Source organism: Xyrauchen texanus, chromosome 17 (assembly GCF_025860055.1).
Source record: "Xyrauchen texanus isolate HMW12.3.18 chromosome 17, RBS_HiC_50CHRs, whole genome shotgun sequence".
Taxonomy (NCBI): Eukaryota; Metazoa; Chordata; class Actinopteri; order Cypriniformes; family Catostomidae; genus Xyrauchen; species Xyrauchen texanus.
Genome location: NC_068292.1, coordinates 2,952,103 through 2,971,686, shown reverse-complemented (window position 1 = coordinate 2,971,686; position 19,584 = coordinate 2,952,103). Strand labels below are relative to the sequence as shown.

At 44.2% G+C, this 19,584-nt stretch overlaps 1 protein-coding gene and 1 pseudogene across 1 annotated transcript in view; one reads left to right on the top strand and one right to left on the bottom strand.

The window, feature by feature from the left end:
- Window positions 1–11,914, top strand: part of LOC127658268 (2-oxoisovalerate dehydrogenase subunit beta, mitochondrial-like) — a 45,573-nt pseudogene extending 33,659 nt beyond the window's left edge.
- LOC127657834 (dual specificity protein kinase Ttk-like) overlaps window positions 1–19,584 on the bottom strand; it is a 465,704-nt gene that overhangs the window by 102,726 nt on the left and 343,394 nt on the right. The gene's annotated exons all lie outside the window — the stretch shown is intronic.

Here is a 19,584-nt window from a genome sequence, read left to right as displayed (position 1 = left end):
CGACATGACGCACCGAGATTGGGACCCAAGGTAAGGAACCGGGGTCTGAGCCACATAGAAAGGGAATGAAGCGCTCGGCGCGTAACCCTTATTTACTTTAGGGGACAGGCCCTTGGATGAAATCCCCTGGCTTTTAGCCACAGCTGAAATGGTCTCATATGGAGAAGGCCCAAAGGAATCACCGTGGACGCAGATGCCATGAGACCTAGTATTCGTTGATACTGATGAAGAGTGCAACTTTGACCTAGCCTGAGATTGCTCAGGGAGTTCTGGATGGAGCTGACACGAGCGGGAGACAACTGTGCCCACATCGTGATCGAGTTCCATATAATCCCTAGATAGGTAATTTCCTGGGTTGGAGAAAGAACGCTCTTCTGGACGTTGAGTCTCAGACCCAGAGAACCTAGATGAGCCAAGACGATATCCCTGTGCTGAACTGCCAGTTCTTGAGATTGTGCTAGTATCAGCCAGTCGTCTAAATAATTCAGAATGCGGATGCCCTGGAGTCGCAAAGGAGCCAGTGCTGCATCCATGCATTTCGTGAATGTGCGGGGTGATAGGGCTAGGCCGAATGGAAGAACCCGATACTGGAAGGCTTTGCCCCCGAAAGCGAACCTCATGAACTTCCTGTGCTGTGGCAGAATTCCAATATGGAAATATGCGTCCATGAGATTGATCGTGACCAGCCAATCGTGATGTTGGATCTGAGACCCGACCGACTTGACAGTTAGCATCTTGAACTTGAACACCCTGACCGAGCGGTTCAAGCCTCGAAGATCTAGAATCGGACGCAACCCCCCACCCTTCTTGGGAACCAGGAAGTATCTGCTGTAATAGCCTGACTCTGTCTCTGGAAGGGGAACATGTTCTATGGCCCCTTTTGCCAAGAGATTTTGCAGTTCTCTCCACAGTAGACATGCCTGCTCCGGTCTTACGGTAGTGGGAAACACGCTGCTGAAACGCGGAGGGCGGCGAGCAAATTGAATTCTGTAGCCTCCTTCTACTGTCTTCAGAACCCACATAGAAATACCTGGCAGAAGTTTCCACGCTGCCAGGTTCTCCGAGATGGGTACTAATTTCAACACTTCCTGTTGAGGGGGTGTTGAGTGTTCCGTGTCCTGGACTAAGGCAGGAAGCAACGGTACACCCAACTCTTTGTTGGAAGCCTCTATCACCCGAAACACCAAAGGCGGCGGGAGTGAAGAGGTTTTGTAAGGGTATCGGGAGGGCCGAAGTGGATGATACACGCGCCCCGTCCCGAAGGGAACTACCCTCACAAAGTTGGGTACAAGAACGTCAGGGCTTCTTTCTTTTAGAAATCACAGCCCTGAGGTCATTCTTGGGCGGCTGCTGAGGGCGACGAGCCTGTCCCCAGTCCCTACGAGAGGGAGCATGACTCGCCACGCTCTGTTTTTGAGCCTCTCTCCTAGCAGAAGCGGGGCGAGACTGGGTGGCCGATGGCCCCGCCCCCTGAGTGCGGCGAGGAAGAAACTGCCCAAAGGCTTCCTCATGGCTTTTCGCCTCCTGGAATCTGGAGATAACCGTATTCATGCCGTCTCCGAAGAGACCAGAAGGTGAAACCGGGGCATCGATTAAGAAAACTCTGTCCTTATCTCAGATGCCTGACAGGTTAAGCCATAAATGCCTCTCCATACTGACTAAAGCGGACATAGACCGGCCAATGGCACGGGCTGACTGCTTGGTCGCGCGGAGAGACAAATCCGTAGCTCGACGAAGCTCTGAAAAGGCCTCTTCGTCGAGAGTTTTACCCGCACTCAGATCCTTTAGCAGGTCAGCCTGGTACGCCTGTAACACAGCCATGGTGTGCAGCACAGCACCAGCCTGACCTGCCACTTGATAAGCCCTCCCCACTAGCATGGAGGTAGTCCTGCATGGCTTAGAGGGGAGAGCAGGTTTTTTCAAGGACGATGCCGAACCCGGCGAGAGATAACCCGCAAGTGCCTCTTCGACCGGCGGCATCCTTGAATACCCTCGCGCCTCAGCACCCACGATAGTCGAATATAACGACGTCGAGGGCACGTGAACGCGCGAGGTATAAGGGTTCCTCCACGAATGAGCAAGCTCATCGTGGAGGTCATCAAAGAAGGGAAGGGACTGATGAGGTGTTCCTTTCCCTTGGCCATCAGACAGAAATCTATCCTCTAATTTGGAGCGTTTGGGGGTTTCTTGGTCACGTGGCCAGTCTAATTGAAGTCTGGCCACAGCACGAGTAACCACATCGAGTAACTCCTCAGAGGATTTTGCATCATGTTTTGAGTGCTCTGATGTGGGTAACTCGAAATCTATAGACCCAAGGGAATCGAGGTCCCCTCCTGAACTGAAGAGCGCCGAGCGCGCTTCAAGAACACGAGAAGGACCAGCCGGATCTGGGGAGAGAGCGAGCGAAAGGGACGCACCCGTCTCTCGCTCCTCAGCCAGATCCATACGAGAGCCCCACGAATGAAGTGCGGGTGCTGGCTCCGAAGTAAGCGAGGCGAGCGCGAAGCATCCCGACCGAAAGAAGGTCACAATGCGCGCACCCGCCCCGCCCCAACGCGAGAGCCGCGTGCTCTTCCCCCAAACAAACAAAGCAAAACTCATGCGTGTCCTTGTCCGTCATGAGACGTTGACAAGGAAACACGCATCGTTTGCTCCGTTTCTCCGTCATTCTCTCTTTTTTTATGTATATATAATCTCTTTCAGAGCAGAGAGAAAAAGTAAGAAAGTTCTGCGCACTGCCTAACAGTTTCTAACTCCTAACAAAGAGGGAAGAATGTTTTCTGAGCAGGTTGTGAGACACACAGCATAGTATGCTCTGAATGAAAAATATCTGTCGACACGCTGGTGACGCCTCTATTTTATAGCCTGGCCACAGGTGCATCTAATGATCATCACCAGCCGAGGCTATAAATTCAGGTCAATGTTCATTGACGTGTTTCACACAAATTCACAGCTGCTCACAATGCAAGATTGTTCCCCGTAGCGCTTAGAAACGCGCAGCATCAAAGTGAAGCTTTTTGTAAAGGGAACTGCCGCTTATGTTTTTGTCAAAGTTATTCTTGGTGAAAAGTTGTCTAAATTGTAATTTTAGCAATGGCACTTCTTGGAAGTTTAAAGGAATATTTTGTTTTCATTCTGTACTGTATGTAAACTACTGTTTTGCTTTTTATTTTAGAATCTAACCTAATCATTTAAACCTTCTTCGGGCTACATCATCTTTGGACCCTTATTTAGGAAGTACTGGTCATTGAGAAAATGTACCTGTTTTTAACCATATTTGGAGAAATACACAGCCACATTGCATTTGAGGTGTAAATGATAATCTGCCATGATAGGTCACAACTGGTAACTCAGTAACAATGAGGTTGTAAACCACATGGGTGTAAACAGGGCTTCTGCATTCTCATATAAGTGCAGGATACATTGACATTTATTAGGTAAAGGCCGTGTATTTAACACCCCGCTGTACGAACAAGGCATTGTGGAATTCGGGATCAGCGCAGCTGTGGCAGGAGCCACCGCTATTGCAGAGATCCAGTTTGCCGACTACATTTATCCAGCGTTTGATCAGGTGAGCTTGTTTTAAATCGCCATCATCATTAAAAAAGTCATCATAGACCAATTTAATGATTTATTTTTCCCCCTGAGGTCCACTTATAATGAGGACAGTGTGATGAGTTTCAGGTTTCAGTGTATGGGGTGCGTGAGTGTTTAGTGTTTGTGAGACCCGCAAGAGCAAGTGGCCAGCTCCTGTCTGGTGCCTGCTGGCCCTATGTGTCCTGGCCTTGCTGAAGATGGATGAGTTTCTCTCCATCGTCAAGGCAGCTGAATAGCAGATGTAATAATAATGGGGGAATATTTTATATGGGTTGCAGCTTTGTGAGATTGTCTCACAGTCATTCTCTTCTCTCTCTCTGCATCCAAAAATTAGCTACTGTTGGCCAAAGCATTAGAGCCTGGAAAGTCTTTTTCACAAGTCCATGCTTCAGTCTCATTATTATAATGTAATCCCTGCTGTAATTATCAGAGGTAGGCAAAAATAAGGTGCACTTGGCATAAAAAAATGCTCCTAAAAAAAATATGAAAAACCTAATGACAAAAGATAAATATTTCCCAGGACTGGGTAAAAATATAGATTTTTCCGATGCATTACGATCTCGATATTGATTCATAAATGCTAAGTTTGATCTCTAACTGTATCCCTCTATGATTAGCCACTGGCTGGTAAATGTTCAGATTTGATTCACCAGTGATTGACTGGTGAAGTGTGGAAGAAGTTCAGCATCTTTCACTTCACTGCATGTTGACAGTAAAAGTTTGATTTGACTTGTACTGTGAAATGTGTGTCCAAAGACGAAACCCATGCAATACAGTTTTCATAGAATAATGTCTCTTAACACCCTTTCTGTTCTTTACAGTCAGTTATTGATAAAACACAACAAACAATACAAATGTAACTCTAAACATGTATCTTCAAAACAGATTTTCATTTTGCCCTACACCCCCATAAAATATCCACCACCACTTTTTCAACTTGATAAAAATAAATGGAAAACAACTTTAAAATGAAAGTTAATTTAATAAATGTAATGAAATGTATCTAAATCAAATACAGATTTCTCTTGGAATTCAAACATTGATCATTAATAGCATCTAATTTTTTGGAAATATTGTTTCTGTGTGCTGCACAATCACTGTTAAAACGCCAATTTACATTGATCCTTCCAAGCATCTGTTGTCAAGCAATGTGAAAGAATTTCCTGGCTTCACGCATGGTTTATTTGAAAAAGCTTTGGCGACATTGATAGGAAATTTTTTTAACTTAAAAGCATTTTACAAGCAGAGCTTTGGATGCAATTGCATTAGGGATGTGGAGCTATAGGGTTGCATCGGTATGAGATTTTCACGGTACAGTAACCATCTCAGAAAATATCACGGTATCGCGGTACACGGTATTACACAATTAATACAATCAATTACAATGACGCTTAAAGGAATGAAAACATTATTATAAATAATAGTAATAATAATAACAAATTATAGTATTTATGAAAAAATAAATACTAGCTCAAACACATCTTGAAACTTTAACTACAACTACCACTATTTATATAAAATGAGGTCTAATAGAGTCTACCGTTTAGATTATTTCATATGAAATTATAACATTTTGTCAAAATATAACAGTTACTTTTACTCATGTAAAATCCTGAAACAATTTTGTAAAGGTGATGATGTGTAAAGAAAACAAAATAAATGTGTGCATAGCACACAGTGTTGCTCTTTTCCTCCTCAGTGCTGTTTGGCATGTCAGGACTGCCTACTGTTTGAGAGGTTTGACTTGACCTCCTCCGCAATGCTTTAAACTAGAAATGTCACACTAGAATTGAAATTGGTCTCATCAGTTTTGAGGTCTGCACGCTACAATACCGATGGAAGCCTGGTTGTTGCACGCTCACGCCAGAGAGAGGAGCAGATCATTAGCGCAAGCTGGTTCTGTTACATTCGTGTGAAAGTGCAGATGAGAAGCCTTTAGCGGATTGTGAGATTATCATTAAATCTGCCTCAGCAGTCCTAAATAGGCTATCACTTGGGCAGCTGCCGAAATATCTTCAATGGGAGAACCATGGCATTGTTCTTTCCCTGCTGTCCACGACCCAGTCCGAATAGACCAGTTGAGAAACACTGCTTTAACTCACTCACACACTCACTCATGTCAAACATTTCTCCGCTGCATGTGTGTGTGTGTGGCACAAGTTGAGGAGTCTGACAGGCAGACGAGGAGGAAAGGAGATGCGCACGCGCAGGTGAGATTCTTCGTCCGGTTGCATTTTTTTTCTCAATACCGTAGATAAGCAAATGTACATGGTATGAAAACGTCTCTGGTTATGACTATAACCCTTGTTCCCTGAGAAGGGAACGAGACACTGCGTCGTTGAAAACGACTCTTTGGGGAACGCTCCTTAGCGTGCGCCTCTGAATTATGAATGAAACTATTCCAATCTTGATTGGTGTTGCGTCATGACGTAACATGTGACGGCATAACCGGATGCATAAAAGTGACGCCGGTACACACACACATTAGCCTAGCGATGAAGCAAGCCGCTCTCAGGCATTGAGGGGCGTGGCAGGACGATGCAGTGTCTCGCTCCCTCTCAGGGAACAAGGGTTATAGTCATAACCCGAGACGCTCCTTCCGAGGGAACTCGCGACTGCGCCGTTGAAAACCACTCTTTGGGGAACGAATGCCCACTAGGCCACGCACCGAAAAAAGGCCTGCCCTAGAGTGAAACTGAACTCAGGCACTCAACTAGGACGAGAGCACACGTGCGCCAGGCGTACTAGGGAGGTGCAGACTATAAAACCTGATGAAAGTGTGCGGGGTAGCCCAACCGGCTGCCTCACAGATCTCCTGGAGGGGCACTCCCGATAAGAGAGCCCTAGAGGACGCCATGCCTCTAGTTGAATGAGCCCTTATGGCCAAAGGTGAAGGCAAATTACGCACCTGTAGGCCGAGATAATAGCCTGAACAATCCAATTACTAATGGTTTGTTTCAAGGCAGGGAGCCCCTTCTTAGGTGACCCAAAACACACTAACAGTTGGTCCGACCTCCTCCAAGAAGAGGACCTCTCGAGGTAAATGCCCAAAGCTCTGACAGGGCAGAGCAAATGGAGCCTCTCTTCTTCTGCCGACACATGAGGTGGAGGATGAAAAGCCTGCAGGACCGTGAGACCGTGTCGCGTTAGAAGGCACCTTAGGCACATAGCCAGGTCTCGGTGCAGAATGGCTTTAACTCCGCCAGGGTCAAACTCCAAGCAAGCTGGTGTTACTGCCAGGGCTTGAAGATCTCCCACCCTCTTTAGAGAGGTAATAGCTAAGAGAAAAGCCATCTTGAACGTCAGGTCCTTGGGCGAAGCCGACTGAAGGGGTCCGAAGGGGGCCAGGGATAACCCTTCGAGAACCACCGCCAGGTCCCAGGCAGGAACCCTGGACCTGGTTGTCGGTCTCATCCTCCATGTACCACGGAGAAAACGAATGACCAGCTGGTGCCTCCCCAGAGGCCCATCACTCAGTGGTGCATGGAAAGTCGAAATGGCAGCCACGCACACCTTAAGTGTGGAAGGGAGAGACCCGCAGAGAAACGATTTTGAAGAAACTCCAGAACTGAAGCCACCGGGCAGTTAACTGGATCTAATTCATGTTCTCTACACCAAGTGGAGAACACATTCCACTTGAGGCCATATAATCTCCTAGTAGACGGAGCCCTAGAGCCAAGTATGGTTTCAACCACCCCCGCTGATAGACCAGCATTTAGGTACTGAACCCCCTCAGGGGCCAGACCCACAGTTTCCACAGTTCTGGACGAGGGTGGAAAACTGTGCCCCCTGCCTGAGACAACAGATCCCTCCTCAGAGGAATCTGCCGTGGCGGAGCTATCAGGAGTGAAATTATGTCTGAGAACCATACTCGGCCGGCCACATCGGGGCAACCAGAAGTAGACTGATGCCCTCTTGGCGGACCCTTTCCAGGACTCCCGGAGCAGAGCGATCGGGGAAATGCGCACAGGCGAGGCCTCGGCCAGGCCTGTACCATGGCATCCAACCCCAGTTGGGCTGGATGTGAGAGGAAGAACCAAAGTGGACAGTGGGACGTCCCTCGAGACGCGGATAGATCCACTTCCGATGGTCCAAATTTGTCCCCTATCGACTTCACCACCTCTGGATGAAGTCTCCATTCCCCGGGCCTCAGCCCCTGCCTCGACAGGATGTCTGCTCCCTGATTCTGAACCCCGAACATACATTGCTCTGATAGACAGTATTTTCCCTTGGGACCAAAGAATTATCTGATGCGCCAGTCTGCACAGAGGGCTGATCCGAGTCCCCCTTGTTGGTTCAGATAAGCTACCACTGATGTATTGTCCGAACGTATTAGGACATGGTAACCTTAGATGTCTGCCCTGAACACAGCCAACATCTCTAGACAGTTTATGTGCCAAGAATGATGATGGTCCTGCCACAGACCCCTGGCAAAGCTGCCGCCCATGACCGCGCCTCAGCCAGTGAGGGAGGCGTCTGTCGAAATGGTTTTCCGGCGACATGACGCTCCCAACACTGGCCCTAGGGACAGGAACCAAGGTTTCTTCCATATTAGCAGAGAACGAAGGCATCTGCGCGCTACTCTGATTATACTAAATGGATTCCCCTTGGGGAAAACCCCTTGGCTTTCAGCCACCACTGGAGGGGCCTCATGTGTAGAAGGCCCAAAGGTATAATGTTGGATGCCGCTGCCATGAGGCCCAGCAGTCTTTGAAACTGCTTTACAGTGATGGCCTGGCCTAGTTTTAACCCGACACCATCGCCAGAACGGACTCGACACGTGCAGGAGACATGCGTGCCTGCATCGTAACCGAAGTCCCACACAACACCCAGAAACGTTGTGCACTGGGATGGTTGTAACACACTCTTTTTGTGTTGAGTCTCAACCCCAAACTTCGAATATGGCCAAGGATCTACATCTCGATGCCGAATCGCCATTTCTCGAGACTGGGCCAGAATGAGCCAGTCATCGATAAAATTCAGTATGCGGATGCCCTGAAGTCTCAGAGGAGCAGGAGCTGCATCCATACATTTGGTGAATGTGCGGGAGAGAGTGCTAGGCCGAACGGAAGAACCCGATATTGGTAAGCTTCACCCCGAAAGCTAACCTCAGGAACCTCCTGTGACATGGAAGGATGGGTACATGAAAATAGGCGCCTTTTAGATCTATCGTGACAAACCAGTCCTCGGATCTGATCTGACTCACGATGACAGGAATGGTAAGCATTTTGAACCTGAACCTCCTCAAAGGCCGGTTCAAAACTCTGAGATCTAAAATCGGCCTCAACCCCCATCCTTTTTGGAACTATAAAGTACCGGCTGTAAAGACCGGACTCCCTGTCTGAATGAGGAACACGTTCTATGGCCTCCTTCAGCAGCAGAGATTGCACTTCTTGTTCCATCACCTGAGCCTGCTCGGAACCACTGTAGTCTGCACCACCCCAGAGAATTTGGGGGCGGTGCCCGAACTGCAGTCTGTACCCTGATTTTATTATATGCAGGACCCATGCAGATATGTTGGGAAGATGATTCCATGCCTCTACAAAATCTACTAAGGAACCAGCCTCTCGAGGCTGGTCTCGGTGTTTTTCGAGCACTGTTCTCGACTTCCTGAAGCGAGATACTGGCAGGATTTAGTCGATACAGTCCTTGTGACCACAATTGATGTGTGTTTTTTATTTTTTGACGCTGAACGGCACGGTGTGCGTTCGCTGGAAATTGATGTGGCCCGAAGCGTCAGAGACGGCGGAACCGACACCGATTTCCTGAGGACTCCGCTGCAGAGCAACCTCGTTGCTCTGCAGCGGGGACAGCCCTCCGAGGTTCTACCACCTCGGTAGGACCTCTTTCCGAAGCTTCTACTAAGGGAACCAGCCTCTCGAGGCTGGCCTCGGTGTTTTTCAAGCACTGTTCTCGACTTCCTGAAGCGAAAGACCGGCAGGATTTAGTCGATACGGTTTCTGTGACCACCATTGATGCTTGTTTTTATTTTGACACCTAACGCACGGTGCGCTCGCTGGAAATTGATGTGGCCCGAAGCGCCAGAGACGGCGGGAACCGACACAGATTTCCTGAGGACTCCGCTGCGAGAGCAACCTCGGTTGCTCTGCAGCAGGGGACAGCCCTCCGAGGTTCTACCACCTCGGTAGGACCTCTTTCCGAAGCTTCAACTAAGGGAACCAGCCTCTCGAGGCTGGTCTCGGTGTTTTTCGAGCACTGTTCCCGACTTCCTGAAGAGGGAAACCGGCAGGATTTAGTCGATACGGTTCTTGTGACCACAATTGATGCTTGTTGTTTTTTTTTTTTTTTTTTTATTTATTTATTTTTTGACACTAACGGCACGGTGTGCGCTCGCTGGAAATTGATGTGGCCCGAGCGTCAGAGACGGCGGAAACCAACACGGATTGTGTGCGGCCATGTAAGCCCTACTTATTAAAGCAGATGTATCTCTGCAGGGCTTACTAGGCAGCGCCGGGTTTTAGCCCATATCCCGCGCCCCCAAAACATCGCCTGTAATCAAACACTGGGGCTGGAGATACGGGACGAATGCGGTTTACCCCACGATCTCGCTTTTAGATATCTTTGTGGAGATCGGGAAAAACGGCAAACCCCGGCGCTGAGGTTGTGATCTGTGCCGCAGGAAACGCACGCCTAATTTGCTTTCAACTTGCGCTCCCTGCTCATTTTGTGGCCAGCTGATATTCAGTCTGGCCACGCACGCGTCACAACCTCAATCAGCTCCTCATAAGCTTGGCCAAAAACTGGCGTGCTTGGCTCACGGTCGTCCGCGATCGATGCTGAGCATATCCACTTCCTCAGAAGCAGTGAGCTCAAGCAACGGGACCTGATCATGGGCAGAAGAAGCCGCGACGCCGGCTTCTGCACCACTCACAGTAGGCTCGGATCCTCAAACGAAGAATGAGAACGTGCCGCAGCAGTCTCATTCTCATCTGCAAAATCCGCTGCGTAACCCCGCGATTTCAATCGCCGCGCTGCCTCAACAGACGCTGGACCAAAACCGTGGGGAACGCGAGCCTGACCGTGCTCATCAAAGCACGCCAACCGGAGTGCAGCACTCTCATGGGTAGTGCTTCACAACTTCACAGGCAGATCCCTCGAGAGCTGCTCAGTGCGTGCTAAGCGCCCCAAACAGTTCACACATAAAGCGTGCGTGTCCCTACACGTAATGAAACGAGGGCAGGGGTGCACGCACTTCTTGAACTGTTCGGTGGCCATAATATTTTTAAATCAGACAAACAACACCAAATAAGACAAACAATTTCAACATAGAGCGCTTGCTGAAGAGCTGAAAAGCTAATGTGTGTGTGTACCGGCGTCACTTTTATGCATCCGGTTATGCCGTCACATGTTACGTCATGACGCAACACCAATCAAGATTGGAATAGTTTCATTCATAATTCAGAGGCGCACGCTAAGGAGCGTTCCCCAAAGAGTCGTTTTCAACGACGCAGTGCGAGTTCCCTCGGAAGGGAACTGGCAATTTTCATACCGTGGTATACCGCTGCAACCCTATGTGGAGCCCATCTTTTCTTGCAAACAGATGCAAGTTGATATTGATGATCGTCTTTCTGTCTGTTACTCTTTATGCTTTTGAAGATCGTAAATGAAGCCGCCAAGTATCAGTACCATTCGGGAACATGTTTGACTGTGGAAACCTGACCATCAGAGCTCCTTGGGGGTCACGGCTCACTCTACCACTCCCAGAGTCCAGAGGCCTTCTTCACTCACTGTCCTGGAATTAAGGTGACCTAAGTGCTCTGCTTGCCAAATATTACTCACTTTATCGCAATAATGCCTTGTAAAGGCATGCTTTCACTCACAGAATAAACTAATCTTAGCTCACTGTAAATAGCTTATTTCTACAGCGGCATCGGTTTCTGAGAACTTCTGTTTTAGCATGAGTCTGCATTTCAACTGCTAGCTTTCATCGCAACATAAACAAAAATATGACTTTGTCCACTTTTATCATGTTAAATTTACAGCCCTGATTTTTCTTTGGTCCTTTATATCGTTGTGCCGAGAGGTCTGGTCCAGGCCAAAGGTCTTCTTTTGTCCTGTATCGTTGATAAAAACCCATGCATCTTCTTTGGCCCAAAATCCTGTACAGAGCAGCACTGAGAATCTGAGTATAGATGGGAAGATCTCCATTGTTGCAGATTTCCAGCAGAGTGGCTCCAAAGCTCCACTGATCAGCAGCACTTCCTATACGAGCTCCATCGGCAATACATTCAGGAGCAATCCATGGGACGCGCTCCACACGTTCTTCACATCAAACACAAACATAACACAAAACTAGATTTATACATTTACTATTTGGAACAACATCCATGTATAACATTGCCTCTACAGATTATCTGTGATGTATCCTTTCCTTTGGAAAGGTTTATGATTATGTAAAGCAGTTAAGATATGGAAGAGGTCATCGGGATTGTCATATATGAGTGTATTCTGCATTCAATCAAGGACTTTCAAATGGATTATTGAGTTCTTGAATGGGCCAAATGTTGCTTGATGCTTTGCAGCTGTTGACTGAAGACTTTTCTCTTTGCTTTCTCCTTCTCTTCCATGTTGTCTCTGAGTGTCAATGAAATGCTTTAGTGAAGAATAGTTCTAGAATACACATGGCGAGAGGAATGTGGATGTATTGGTCATTTTATTAGCATGTCATACACATGACATTATTCAGTTCTTTTCATACAATGACTATTCATTGACCACATCTGTCAAACTGTGGTCAAGGCATAAAATCAGCAATAAAACATGTTTTGCATCTTTTAGCTTGAATTATACAAAAAACTTTTTTTTTCTGGCTGGTCCAGCCAATGCACATGCATGCCATCAAACATAAATGCAAAAATAATGAGGGGTTTCTCAAACTCTCCCCTCTTTGCTATTGTTCAGATAACCTAATGTTGCTGTTTACAGAGCCTACTCTTGAGAAAAAGAGTGTTTCATTTAACCTCCTAGTTTCTTATGATGTGAGTCAGTTTGTCATGAACACTTATTTGAGCACTAACAATGGTGTTAATCCACTAAAAATTGAGACACTTACTAACATGAGACTCGCTTACAAGGACACGCATGAAAACAACAAAATCACTCTATCGCGCCATGACCAATATCCTTCTGGTGTATTTTTGTCTTTTAGTGCATTTTCATTGTAGCTTTTAATGCCAGGTTCACACATCCTCCGTGAATGGCACGTTTTCGTTTCAGTGCCCATATTAACAGATTACACCATGGAAATGACGCATTACGGAAGCGTCCCAGATGTGGCAGTGAGTGGATAGTTTCGGCGTTGAGCCAATTTTTGCTGCATGTCTCATGCTGAGCTCAACGGCTCTGGGTGCAGTACGATCCTAAAATTATCAGGAGAGTATAGAAAATACACGAAAGCAAATCAAAATGATTCAAACCAAACCTATAGTACACTAAAATGTATATTTCTGCATGCAAGTAAACTCAGTAACTTTCTCAAGGAAAGAATTAACAAACTGCCAGACATTTTGCCATTCTGTGTATATAGGTGTAAAGTATAGTCACAGCATGAACCAATCACAACCAAGTGTGCTGATAAAAATGAAGCGCAAGTGACTGCCCGCTGTTGTCCTTGAAGCAGCAATAACCTCAGCTTATGACCTTAATCATAAAAAATTTGGTATAGGACCCCATAGATAACATTATTTTCTGCGCAGAGGCGCTGCTTTTTCTTGCGGAAGTGCCGCGGACAATGTGAACATCCAACGCGACCGTCCCGCTTGCACCTCACTCGTGCCATGCTCACAGAGTGTGAACCTGGCATAAGTCGGCATGAAATGGAGGTTGCAACTGTATTTACGTCCTTATTGTGACGTATTTCCGAGTGAAGCGGCTTATGGGACAAGGAAAAAAAATGTAGGGTGGGGATAGGCCTATCGCTATTATTAAATAATTGTCTGATTTTTTTGTATTGTGCATTTCAAATTCCAATAAAATTTTTGGGCAATATATAAATGCCATGAACACCATGCCATTTGTGTGTCATTCATTTGAACTCCGAACGTCACTGAGCCACACCGTGGACATTAACCAGTTCAGTTCCTGTCTAGAGGAGTGCATGAAGCGCTTCTCAAGCTCTCAGATTCATGCGCCGTCAACGGAGACAACTCCTGCGAAAATATAAACAAACAAATGTAAACACTGAGAGTGAACGCAAGTAAATAATGTAAATGTGAGTGCTTGTGAATGTGTGGAGCCAGTGTTGTGCAGGCATAGAGACATAAACTGCTCATACATTTAGAGATCCTTGGCTCATACACAGAAAACACTATTATGAGCACCGCATACTCAGTTTGCAGCAGATGACTGCAGACAGAGGGCTAATTCACTTTTTAGCAGGAGTCATATACAGACTACATACTGAGTTATTTAAATAGTAGCCTTTTGTGGTTTAATAATTACTGTGATTCACATAGGCATGCTTTTATTTCCTTGGATTCCTTGGTCTAACAACACAGAAACGTTTCAAAATAAAAGCTCTGCCAAAGTCAAAGCTCAATTTAAATGGAAAAAGTATGACAGAAATAGATCTGTATAGTTATGTAAAATTCACTATTATAAGAAATCAATAGTAACTATTATATTTATGCAAATCTCACATCTGTGCTGCTCTGTTATGCAGCATTTTTTTTACAAAAACAACTCCTATGTTGTATTTGGGATTGTGATGGGAGGTTCTGTATAAAATCCCTTCATTCGATAAAAATAATACAATTTCATGTTGAAAATGAATTGTTAGACTTTTATTTGATTAAAGTTTTGTTAAACACAATTTTGATGATAAAATTTAAATAAACTGCTGATATTGAGTTCAGGAAAAAAAACAGGTATTGGACTCTGGCAAGTACTAAAGAAAAGTTTCAGTACTCGTACTCCTTTGGGAAAAAATGGTATCGGGACATCCCTAATTCACACAATGGAGTTGATTCAGTATATCATAGATAAACTATTCCAAATGATTTTCAGATGTTTTCTGTGCTGTGCCATCATAATTTTTTTGTTTTATATTTTGTATATTAAATATATTACAATGGGTATTTTTTTGGTTATTATACCAGCAAAAATATAATTAATATCAATAGTGCTTATTAGTTTGAAACAGTATTTTTAACTGTTCATTAATTTACACTTTCTGCATGGAAGAAAAAAATTGCAAATGCTTTTGTATTAAATTATGTAGTGAATTTAGAACACCCACTTTTTTTCCAAAAAAACAGTGGTGAAATTTTGCAACCCTAAATGCCCAGCATTTCGATTTTTCTAATGTTTTCCACAATTCACTCCACAACAAAAACAATGATAAAAAATAACAATAAAAATAAAATAATTATAACCAGTGGCTTCCTAAAAACTTATTTCAACCATGCTTATGTCTCTGAAGGTTAAGTGCCCTGAAGCAGTTAAACTATGGAGTGGACAAAGATGTGCTTTAACTCGCCTATTGCTAGGATCACTTGTTTAAATCTGAATGATGTCAGGATAAAGTTTTGCTCTGGTTTTTTGTAGGTTTCCTCAATTTACCACATAGTTTGTACAACAAATTAACATTTATGCATTTAGCAGAGGCATTTATCAAAACAACTTCCATTGGCATGCATTTTTTATGTGTTTCCTACGTATTGAACTCATGACATTGGCTTAGACATTTGAGCTACTCTTTAAGGGATAGTTCATTAAAATATGAAAATTCTCTGATTATATACTCACCCACATGATATCCCAGGTGTGTATGACTTTCTTTCTTCAGCAGAACACATTTGAAGAAAAATAGAAAGAAATCTTAGCTTAGTAGGTCCTTAAAATGCAAGTGGATGGTGATTTCTCTTTTGAAGCTCCAAAAATCACAGGCAGTCATCATAAACGTCATCCATATGTCTTCTAAAGCGATACAATCGATTTCGGTGAAAAAAAGATAAATATTTAAGTACTTTTTAACTGTAATCCGTTGGTCAAGCTCTGTCAGCACGGCTTTTGAACAGCGCTGCTGTTCATCTAGCGAATCTCCGCACTCTCCTTAACAAAATGGACAAACTACTTCTCACCTGTACAAACAAGGACTTTTCAAACTCTGCTGCCTTGTGCTTCACAGAAACCTGGCTGAGTGAAGCCATTCCGGACAGTGCCTTACATCTGCCGGGCTTCCAGCTGTTCAGAGCGGATTGCATTGCGGAGTTAACGGGAAAAAAAGAGAGGCACTGGAACATGCTATTACATCAATGAAAGTTGGTGTACAGATGTAATAACGTTAAAGAAGATGTACTGTGCTAATTTGGAAGCACTTTTTATCAACTGTAAGCCTTTCTACTCACCGTGAGAGTTTTCTCGTTTATGCTGGTGAGTGTTTATATTCCTCCAAAAGCGTGTGTGAGGACAGTGCTGCAACAGCTGGCCGATCAGACGGAACAACAATACCCAGACTCACAAATTATTATTCTCTGCGATTTTATCAATGCCAACCTCACCTGTGAATTGCCAAAATACAGACAGCACATTACATCCCCCACCAGAGACTGGAATATACTGGATCACTGCCTCACCACATTAAAGGATGCATATCGCTCTGTCCCTAGAGCAGCTTTGGGATTCTCTGATCACTGTCTGGTTAATTTTCTTCCAACCTATAGGCAGAAATTAAAATCAGCTAAACCTGTAGTAAGGACTCTAAAGAGATGGACCAATGAAGCAGAACTGGAACTACAAGTCTGATTTGATTGCACTGATTGGAGTGTTTTTTAAGCTGCAGACACAAATCAGGATGAGCTCATAGATACTATGACTGCATATATCAGTTTTTCTGAGGATATGCGTATTCCTACTATGACTTTTACGTTCAACAATGACAAACCATCAGCAAAACTTAGGCAGCTTCATCAGGCCAAATAGGATGCTTACAGAAGTGGGGTTAAAATCTTGTACATTCAGTCTAGAAACACACTGACAAAAGAGATTAGAGTGGCTAAAAGGAGCTATTCTGAGAAGCTGACTCCATTGTGGAAAAGGCCCAGCATAGGTTGTACTTCCTTCGCCAGTTGAGGAAATGTAACCTGCCACAGGTGCTGCTGATACAGTTTTACTCAGCAGTCATTGAGTCTATCCTCTGCACTTCAGTAAATGTCTGGTTTGGTTCAGCTATGAAATCGGACATCAGAGGACTACAAAGGACAGTTTGGACTGCCGAGCAGATTATTGGTTTCCTGCTGCCCTCCCTTCAAGAACAGTGCAGGGCTGTTACTCTGGACCCTACTCACCCAGCCCACTACTATCACTTTTCCACCGAAATTGCAATGGTTTTCGTGCCGAGCCTGTGCTCCCCTGGTTCATAAACTGGCCACGTTTTTTTCACTGACCTGAGGGCTGAGCGGTGACATAATGGGTCATATCTGCCTACATGGTAGTTTCACATGACTACCTCAAACATAAACAAACATGGTGCATCACAGTGTGTTTGTATACAGCTTTTACTCTTGTTTTTAGGACATATTTAAACATGGATTAATGCAATCCATCGTTATTACATTGCTCAAGATCTACGCTAAAGACGACAGGTAATTTAATTACATTATATTGTATGAACTATGGCTTAACTTGCTAAGTTCAATAAACTGTTACAGTGGAATCATTATTAACTTTGGTGTAGCAGATGGTTGTATTTGGATTTTTGCCATAGCATATGGTTTTGATTGAGAATTCCACTGTTTTACTTAACAGACAGCCGTGATTTTACAAACTTAGTGAGTAGCTGGTCAAAAATCCCTTTACAGAACAAAACAATGCACAAAATAAGATGACAACAGTGTAAAGAAAGCTAACAAAGTTTGCAAATATAATAACTTGCTGAGATCAGCTGTAGAGGACACAGGCGATTCACTGTTTATCATGAGCATTACTGGCTGAATTCAATGCCCAAGTTAGTTAGCAGGCATGTCCGAGTCCAAAACATCATTATTTGGTCCACTGTTGCATTTGCTTAAGTCCTTCTTGCGGTCCCTGTATTCCCTTAAGTGTTGCTTATGATTTGGTCAATTGTCCGATTGAAGGCGCCGTTTCGTGCTGTGTCTTCATTCTCGTTGAGTATTTTTTTCCCTTTGCGATCTCTCTAGTTTATCTCGTTTATCTCTCTAGTTTATCTTCGTCATGTTAATTGAATGCTTTTGATGTCTGATAATTTTGTAGGTTTTTTATTGTTGTTATAGAGCTAAGAAGCACTCTTTGCTGCAGGTGGTAGCTACTATTGTTGTTTGGGAAAACTTTTAACATGGTGATGAAACATTATCCCACCCTCCATCCCCTGACGTAATCGGTTCCTTTGTAAAAAAAAACTTGCTGGTTTCTAAGCAATCAGACTTCCTATAGATCCTATAGATTTACATTGAAGGTGGACTGACAGAAGGGATGTGAAAAACAACCTCTTCAAAATAATATAGTCGATGGGTCATCTGAATAATTAGACTGGTTTAGATTTCAATGTTTTTTATTAATCAATATTATACAACACGGAGAACAGTTTATTACTTTTTGTGTAAAATAACTAATAGTCTACTTTCTATTCAAATGAAAAGCACATCACTAAAATAAAAATGAAAAAAAAAAAAAAATCTTGGTTAAAGCAAAATAACTTGAAACAAGCTCCAATGTTCATTCAGGAAATGTAAAAATATTTATAAAAATTCTAAAGAGACTCACAAGACTGCATTGCAAGTGATCATACAGACTGACATAGAACAGTTCTTATGTAACCCATCACAGAAGATGAATAAGCACTAATCCTAGTGGCAAACGACACTGATATTAGCTTCCTTAAAAGTGCCTCCATTTTACTTCCCACTGTTCATTCATCAAATTGTATTGATTTCTTAAGATATGAGGATTGTGTAAATTAAAGCTTAGTTTCTTTTACTTTAAATCATCAGAATCAGAATGAGCTTTACTGCCAAGTATGCTTACACATAGAAGGATTTTGTCTTGGTGACAAAAACTTCCAGTGCACAAACAAAACAACAATACAACAAGACAGATAAAAAGTCAATTGAAAATATAAGTATATATAGAAATACACAACAAGGCAATATATATGGATAGCCTGAGGGGAAAAAACTGTTCATGTGCCTGACGGTTCTGTTGCTCAGTGCTCTGAAGCGCTGGCCAGAAGGCAACAGTTCAAAGAGATATAGCCCTTTTCCACCAACATGGTTCGGGTGCGGGTTCCTGGCCCATTGCAAATTCTCTAAAGGCACTTTTCCACTGCACGTTACAGTTCGACTCGCCTCAACTCTACTTGCTTTACATTTCAGAGCTTGCATTTCCACTGCAGTTTAGTGCCCCTCAACGTGGGTGGGATTATAGGCTGATTGTCATTGTTGCGCCACCTCTACTGCCGTGACATCATCTTAAACACGACACAAACTGACCAAAACAATAACACAACCGCTAGATGTTAGCTACTAGCTAATTGTGCTGCATAAAGCAGTTGTTGCATGGTGATTTTACACAAGTGTAACAGTTAAATTGGCCTGGTTGTTTTAGAAGCAAGCTTCCAGAAGCTGGTCAACTAAATAAAGTTAAGCTTTCAAGCAGAGTATAGAGTTAACATAACAAAATGTACCATCCTCCGTCGAGTCCAGGGCACTCTCCCTCCCATTGCTTGCCAAAATGTCCATTTGGTCGAACCACTTCCAAATTTCCTTGATGGTTCTATAGTCACTAATGTTCATTAACCCAAGAATGAGCAACAGTAGCAGTGATGCTAGCAATTACTACTAAGAAGTGTTCCTCATGGGGTCATTCTAGTGCATGTTTCCCCATCTCTGAGTTAGCTTTTTACTAAAGGTTTTGTCATTTGAAGAAGTCTTAATCCAGAAATATCTCTTAATGATAGAGTACCTGTCAAATGGAAATGAATATCAGGTGTCCAACACACTACCACTCCAA